We start from the raw sequence: 7,500 nt of genomic DNA, 5'->3' as shown, positions 1-7,500 counted from the left end.
CACTGTCCTGGAGCCTGTGCTAAGAGGACGCAACCTACGCCAGAGTAGACGGCTGCATGTAGGGGGACAAATCGTGGCTCGAGGCTGCTGTTGCTCCCTTGGCTGGTAGCCACTGTTGTTGGGTGCCCAACGCTCAGCTAATATAATAATAATCATCATCATAATAATGTACATTTATATAGTGCCCTTTCTCACTAAGAGCTCAGGGAGCTTTACATGACAGAAAAAATATTACAAATAACATAAAACATTCATGACCACTCTTCCTCAAAAACTCCTCACCCCACTCACACTCTCCCTTCCACACTCTACACACATCCAAAGTGACATGACATGGGTGGTGTTGGAGAAAATGAAGTTGAGAGTACTTATAGATAGGTTTTAAAAAGATGAGTCTTTAGTGATGAGTGAAAAGCAGAAATGGAGTCAGATGCACGGATATGATGAGGAAGGTTGTTCCAGGTGTGAGGATCAGCAAAGAAGAAAGAACGTTCACCATAGGTTCTTGTATTGACACGAGGAAGTTTCAAAAGGTAACCGTCAGAGGAAGAGCGGAGATTTCACTGCTTACCAGCTTACATCACAGCTTACCAGCAGCAGGGGCAACAGCAAAGGGAGAGCTGTATGACCGGTGGTTTCTCCATTGCAAAGGGATGTACACTTACAGCTTAGTCTTTTGTGAAGGAGTAGACCCTCAAACTAGGAGGCAAGATTGCACTGGCTCATAGTGCTGCAGCCTTGGGGGGCTAGTAGGTCATTTGGGAACCATTTCAACGCCGACTGTCCTAAAACCCTCTTGGCCGAGAGAGTGGGGATGTAACTTGGGCAAGACACTCTCCACTATAATCAAATTCTAGCCTAGATAGTCGGAACAGCAGTTGCCTCCCTCTGCTGTTCTGGTGCTCATAGTTTGGACACGACTGACCATCATACAGTGGTTGTTGTGACGTGCAGGTCGTCAGCTGGGCATGAAGACTGGCCGCCCAGTGGCCCTGAAGTCGGCTGAAGTCACGTGGACTTTCTCCTCCAACAGGAGTATGTCTGCTGCCTTGAACAACTGGTTCAATATGCATGTACCCAAATCGGGTTTCTCGGCTTAAATGATTGTTGGACCTTTGTTCTTGTTGTTGTCGTTGAACGTTTGGTTATTTCACAGTTCTAATGACCTCACCGCTACGAACAACTATTGGACCACTGCCCTGAAACTTCAAGACTTAACTCTTCTTAAGACTTGACCTTACCTTCAATTTCTAGCCTACGCTTACCCATGTGTAGGAAGAAATCCATTGCTTCCTTTGATTTTAAAGATATTGGTTTTTATAGTAGACTTGACCTTACCCTCAATTTCTAGCCTACGCTTACCCATGTGTAGGAAGAAATCCATTGCTTCCTTTGATTTTTAAGATATTGGTTTTATAGTAGACTTGACCTTACCTTCAGTTTCTAGCCTACGCTTACTCATGTTCAGGAAGAAAGTCATTGCTTCCTTTGATTTGTAAAATATTGGTTTTATGGCTGTATCTTTACCAGTGAGATAACGGTCATTTCCAACAGAAGCGATTTCTTTAGTTTTGATTGGTTCGCTGAAGGCACATGCTCCCATTCTGCTGGTCCTAGCACACCAACAGAACTAAGAGAGAGAGAGAACACTGAACACTGAACACTGAAATGTTTAATGTCATTAGCTGTAAAGCTGTAGTGACATGGTAGGTACAAATCAGAACAAAAATGATGGTGCAAAACAAATAAAATGGAACAGAAAGGAAAAACATAACCAAAGTAAACTAAACTACTAAGGGATAAGCGGCACTTTGGTATTTTGTTGTTTGCTTAAAAATGTCCATGTGGCAGGCGGGTACTGTGCTCCCCCCCCCCCCCCCCCCAGTCGTTCGTCTCTGAGGTTTGAACAGTACACAGGAAACAAAGTACATATTATAATCCGAATAATAATTATCTAAGCATGTGACATCGACACACATCATATCAATACGAACACATTGCAACGTACATATAAAACATGTAACACATCAGAAAAATACATTGTCAAAATTGACCATCCAAATGTAACCCTTTCTTTTGTCTACGCCTTTTTCCCCCTCATAGAACCCATACTAAGTTTATAATTAATTAATGGGCATTTGGACCGATAGTGGACGTTTTACGTATATTTACTGCCTCGGATACATAATATATATATCCATACATAAGAGAGAGACAGAGACAGAGAGAGAGAGAGAGAGAGAGAGGTCGCTTTATCTGTCTGCTGATGGGTGAAGTTTTATCAGTTTTTATCAGGTTCGAACGTACGGTTTGCTCCTTGCAGGCCGTGTCAATATTTGACAGATATTTATTCGTTGAAGAGATCGAGCACCCCCCCAGCCCCCCTCGCCCCACCCCCCTGTCGCCCCCTCCCCCCCCTCTCTCTCTCTTGTTTGTTTTTGTTTGTTTGTTTGTTTGTTCGCTTTTTAGTTTGTTAGTTTTTGCTTTGTGTCCCCTCCTTTTCTTGGTTCGTACTTTCCTTCTTTTCTTTCTTTAATCCCTTCCGTCCGTCCTTCCTTCCTTCCTTCTTTCTTTCATTCTACTCTATTTCGGGCAGCCTATTCAAGAAGAGCTATGAAGCGGCTTGCTGTCCACAGAGATACCTTGACGAGGTAATGGCGGTCGGAATGGCAAGGGCGAGCGATAAGGCTTTTTAGATAAACCTTTTAAACTGCGGATGGTTTTGTGGCCTGGTGTGGAAGTGTTAAATAGCGTGTGGAGGCCCCATTTTTTCCCCTCCCCCGCTACCCCCCCACCCTGACATAATTCACGGAGATAATCAAGAGTGTTCCGACTTTAAATCTGATACCAGCTCCCAAAGGCCATCCTTGAGAAAATTGGGAAAAAAAACCAAAAAAAAATAACAACCACAACAACAACAACAAACTGATGCCCTGGCTTCTACACGCCGGAAGTGATGTGAGTTTGACATGCAAGAGCGTACGTGCGCGTGCGAGTGTGTGCAAGGACACACACAGACACACACACACACACACACACACACACACACACACACACACACACACACACGCACGCACACACACACACACACACACACACACACACACACACACACATTATCGTTTCAACAATCTTGGCACCCCTAACGTTAAAACTTGTAGAAGTTTTCTAATAATGTCACAGTGACCACAATAATGGTTATCTTTGGCATTTTCGCCCAGCAGAATGCGTCTCCAGAACAAATTGCTGTGCAGTGTGTGCAGTATGAAAGGCCGCCCGTTTGGTGACAGGCTAACTTTCCTGTGTTGTTGTTTGATGTGACCTTGCAGGGCGCCCTTGTTCGTGGAAACGTTTGATGGCTCCATCTTCGCTCCCGCGATGGTCCTGTTATTTGACAAAAGATTTTCTGACAAACGAAAAGAAAACGATGACGCAGATCAAATCCTCCCCCCTCCCCCCCCCCCCCCCCCCACACACACACGCGCACACGCACTCTCTTTCTCTCTTTTTCTCTCATTTTTTTTCCTGACATGTACTGACTTAACCTGTGTCAAATACCAAGTTTTCTCATTCGTCATGTTTCTCTGTATTAGTTTCAACATTTTTTTAAAAATCGAGCTTAAATGAACCGTATATGTGAAATTAACAAATATAGGAACAATTCCGCCTCTCTCCGTATAAGCTTAGATTGAGAGAGAGAGAGAGAGAGAGAGAGAGAGAGAGAGAGAGGGGGGGGGGAGGACACACTGAACACTGAAAACTTAATGTCAATAGCTTTACACCCCTAATGACATAGGGTTAAATATTACAACTTATAACATGTAACAATGGTAATACTACTTATGAAAACAAAATATAAAAAAAACCCACTAAATAATATCAACAATCAGTTTGTAAAAGTGATTGCAGTTCGACAATCCATTCAAACTAATGTGATGTGAAGAACGTTTAACATAATTGTATGTAGGTATATATTCCATTTGAAGTCTGTCAACACATAATTTAAGTTTCTCTATGAACAACACTGGGTATCTATTTTGTTGTTTTTCGTCGAAGGTTATTCACTTCGCGCAATAAATATTTACGCATGTAACATCGACGCACATCATATCAATACAAACACATACTAAAGAACATATAGATCATGAAATAATCATTTATGCCTGAACATCAAAACCCATCATATCAATACGAACACATCATATAATTACAATGTCGAGATTGACCATCCAAATGTAGCCCTTCCTTTTTATCTATGCTTTTTTCCTCATAAAACCTATACTAATTTTTAATTGATTGATAAGTATTTGGACCGATGATGGACGTTTTCCGTATATCTATTGCCTCAGATACATATTTTGCAAGTGAAAGTATATCTTCATTTTCTGTCATCGATATGTCGAACAAATCTTTTCTCTGCGCTGAAGCTGTGATCGAAAGGGTACATTTTTTTTCTTTTCTCGCAATTCATCGTACCTTTTGCAGTTAAATATGAAATGATTTTTATCTTATGGGCTTTCGACACACAGTGGACAAGAAGTTGCTGCATCTGAATCAAACCATCTTCTGTTGGCTTTCAGTCCAAGTGCTTTCAATCTGAGCTTCGCAAAGCAGATTTTATGCCATATATTTGTTTACGATCTTAATATACTTCTCTGTTTGAAAAGAATTGACTTAAATGAATAGAACCATTTATGCCTATCAATGATTTCTATTTCTGCGTGCCAGTTTTGTTTGTGACATGCTGCAAGTCTATCTTTAAATTCCGATACAAAACCGCTCTCGTGCCCTACTCCTTGGCACATTCATGAGAGAGAGAGAGACGCACAGAGAGATAGAGAGACACAGAGAGAGAGAGAGAGAGAGAGAGAGAGAGAGAGAGAGAGGGAGGGAGGGAGCTTTGGAGTGAAGTTGGAGGATGATGTGAAACTCCCCGCATATTCGTCGTCTGGCTCAAAAATCTGTCTTCAGTGCGTGAAGCGAGCGAGTGATAGAGACGCTGAAACATCCACCACGGAGGGCAGTATTTAACGAGACTGTTTACCGTCTGCGTTGCTTCCTTCTCTGTCTGGCTTGTCTGTCTGTCTGTCTGTCTCTCGTCTAAAGATATATATATCACAACTACTGACTGTTTAAAACTGGTTTTCAGTGTGAACAATATTTCGACTTTGTGGATAAAAAAATGTTTTAAGGACTGTTTGGTAAAATTACGGCTTGGTTTGCTCCCAATAAATGGATCATTTTTTTTTTTTTCAGGAGAACATTCAAATGTAATTCAAATTACGCATGTAAACGTTGTAATGTGGTCGAATATGAAAACCATTTTATAAACAATTGTGTCCTTTACAATAACCTGCGACAAAAACATCTGAACTCTGAAGGTCAATCGTATGTTCACTTGCTGAAGAATGGTTCTGTTTACAGTATTCGTAAACTCTGCGTTTATATATTTAATACCCTGAAGATACGATAGGAATTCTGTGACAACAATGATGAAAGTTAGAATTACATTTACTATGCACAAGAAGCACCTTTGTTCTACAGGTTTAAGTTAGTGTGTATTTTACATTTTGTTGTCGCTGCGTGATCACCATATTGTGTACTTTTGACCTCTTTCCAGGGGCCGGAGGCCTGCAGATTAAAGTAGTTGTTCTTGTTCTCTCTCTCTCTCCCTCTCCCTCTCTCTCTCTCTTTCTCTCTCTCTCTGTCTGTCTATTATTCAACTTGGCTAAACATGTTGTTGTCAACAAGAAATGATACAGGTCTTTTTGACCAAGCTATGTGTATTTATGAAGCAAGCACTGCATGCACTCTCTTAATAATCGTTTGTAGAACTTGAATTTGTTAACTGTTTGCTATGTTAGTCAGTGAAAATTACGTTTGACGTTCTTTTGTATCAGCCCCTTCAGTATGGGGCCATGGTCTTATCTGAGTAAACGTTCATGTTCCATGTTCATGTTCTCTCTCTCTCTCTCTCTCTCTCTGTCTCTCTCTCTCTCTCTACCTTAAGCTTATAAGTCTGGTTTTTTTTGTCTGTGTCATCACCTCTCTCTCTCTCTTTGCCCCTCTCTTTCTTTTTTTCTCTCTCTCTCTCCACCTTAAACTTGTAAGACTGTTTTTTTTATGTCTCTGTCATCACTCCCCCCCCCCCCCCCGCTCTCTCTCTCGCACACGCGCACACACACACACATACACACGCAAACGCACTATTGTCGTCGTGGTGGCCATCGTCATACCATGATGATGACGATGGTGATAATGATTAATCAATCAATCTTTTTTTTTTTTTTTTTTTTTTTTTTTTTTTGTAGGTTGTAGATTATGTGACGTGGCTATTTGCAAAATCAGGAGAAGGACAGAATGCCGGTAGATACATTACTGACATGAACGGAGAGCGACATACCTTTCATCAAGGGAGTGAACCCCCAGCTGAGTTGCAAAGAGAGTGACCGACGCTGTTTGACTCCGTCAATGCGCGCGAGAATGTGTGCTGAGAGGCAAAATGGAGTTCATAAAAAAACACCCCCACCCCTCCACCACCACCCCAAAAAAACAAACAAAAAAAAACAACAAAAAAAAACAAAACAAAAACAGCAACATCGAAACGAAAGTGCCTTGCTTAGTATTTTAATTTAAAAAAAAAGAAAAAAAAAAAGAAAAAAAGAGCACTGCTATCAGAGTTCTCAAGCCAGTTCTTTGAAAGTAGACACCCTTCCGCGAGCTGAGCCGATGTGAGTGTAAATTCTGATCTTTTGCTGAAGTCTTCGTCAGATCGGCTAAATCCTGGGGCACTTTTCTTTTTACAATGTCTTGTGATGTGTGCAGTTGAGTCTCCTTCAGTCCACAGGTAGGCTGTTGCTGACATTGGGCCAAGTTGAATAGAGACAACACTGTTGTTTGTTTTTTTTTTCTTGGTGTAATCCTGGCCTATTTTTATCGTCACCTCAGTGATAGTAGACTGAAATGGGAGCCTGAAGTGTTTTGTTTGGTTTGTTTGTTTGTTTGTTTTCTCTCTCTCCTAAAATGACTGAAGGCTTGACATCAAATGTTTGATTTACGATGCTGTCGTCTGTTTACAGCAGATCTAGCTTTATTAATCAACTTATTCAGATCTGACGGCGAGTTTGTAATGAAGGTTGTGTTGAAGTCTTAAGTCCAGATCTAATTTAGAATCAAACAACAAGCTTGTCAGATCTGTTTTGAATGATTTTTTCTTTTTTTGTTTTTGTTTTTGTTTTGAAGACTGTACTACAACGTCAGTTTCCAAACTCGTTTCGAAAGGCAGTGATTGATTTATTTGACCGGTTATTTCATAATTGATTGGATGGAACCAACTTCCTCAGTCTCTCCGTCACTGATCTTCGCAGCAGTCTCTAAAATTCAGTCTGGACACCCGACTTTTTTCGCCTCCTTAATGATTGTCAACAGCTTATCTCTTCCCAGCGTGAACCTAAATAGCTGTTAGTGAGTGAGTGAGTTTGACAGTTTCAGAATTTGTTG

This window comes from Babylonia areolata, chromosome 2 (assembly GCF_041734735.1).
Source record: "Babylonia areolata isolate BAREFJ2019XMU chromosome 2, ASM4173473v1, whole genome shotgun sequence".
Taxonomy (NCBI): domain Eukaryota; kingdom Metazoa; phylum Mollusca; class Gastropoda; order Neogastropoda; family Buccinidae; genus Babylonia; species Babylonia areolata.
The sequence above is the reverse complement of the archived record's forward strand: the minus strand, read 5'-3'. Positions refer to the sequence as shown.